The sequence below is a fragment of the Gracilinanus agilis genome, chromosome 2 (assembly GCF_016433145.1).
Source record: "Gracilinanus agilis isolate LMUSP501 chromosome 2, AgileGrace, whole genome shotgun sequence".
Classification (NCBI taxonomy): Eukaryota; Metazoa; Chordata; class Mammalia; order Didelphimorphia; family Didelphidae; genus Gracilinanus; species Gracilinanus agilis.
In genome coordinates, this window is record NC_058131.1 from 450,874,212 (window position 1) to 450,875,387 (window position 1,176).

Consider the following 1,176-nt stretch of genomic DNA (forward strand, 5'->3'; position numbering starts at 1 on the left):
TAGAAACATTCAAAAGTGCCTTTTTATTCATTTAGTTGCTTATAGGATTGCAGAAACATTTGCAAAGGGTCTCAAAACTTTTGGGACACTATATTTAGAATCAGAGAGGAACTTAGAGGTTGCATTGCCCTGTCCCCTCATTTTACAGGTGAAGAACCTGAGGACTAGAAATGTTAAGTGACTTATCCAAGATCACACAGACATCATGAGTTGGAATTTCATTTCAGGTCTCATCAACTTAAGTTCAACACTGAAATTCATCATTCTTTAGCCAGCATCACACTGCCTCTGCTATATGTTCTTTCTTCCACAAAGAGCCACCTGAATACAAATTTTGTCTGAGAGACGTCTGTGTCCTGGATCATAAATGATAATTTACATAATAATGTACGCAAAGCCCTTTTTCAGAATGACCTCATCATTATCATCAACAACAGGAGCAAAGTTGTCTACGCTAATGTTTCCCCCTCTTGGTTTTGCCCCAGATTTATTTGAGAGAATTCAGAAGAAGCAAGCTCCTTCACCCCACCACCAAAACATGGAAGTCTGAGGAGCCAGTTTCATGGATTGTATTCTTTAAATGTATTTATGAAAGATATTACTAAAATGTTGCATGAAACTATTCTCAAGGCTTCACAACAGGGGGATGTCTATGACTCTTGTCAACCCTCCATTCCCTGTTCCATAGAACAATTTCTTTTTTTTTTCTTGCCTATCTTTATACTCTTCACTTGAGCTTACACCTATTAAGCTTAGGACCAACTCTTGCTTTCTATTTCTTCAAATTTCCTTAAATTATGCTTGTTTGTATAACTGTATCTCTCTAGTAGAATGTAAACTTCTTGAGAACAGGAACTGCTTTGTTTTACTGCACAAACCCAAGTCCAAAGTATGGAGTAAATAAATGTTTCTTTAACTGAATTGAACTCTCTAGTCTTTATTGTGGGACAAAGTATAGTCAGAACACAGCAGCTAGTCCACTCTAAATTCTCATTGAAAACTAAGATGGATTCCAATAGCATCCAGCATACTCCAGAGGGAGCCCTAGGTCCTAGTTCAGCCATCAATCAGAGGTCTTGGAGACTTTGAGTGATTTGGACAACAGGTTTTTTTTTTGTTTTCTTTTCTTTTTTTTTTTTTTTTGGGGGGGGGGTTCATTTTTATTTTTATTTTTTT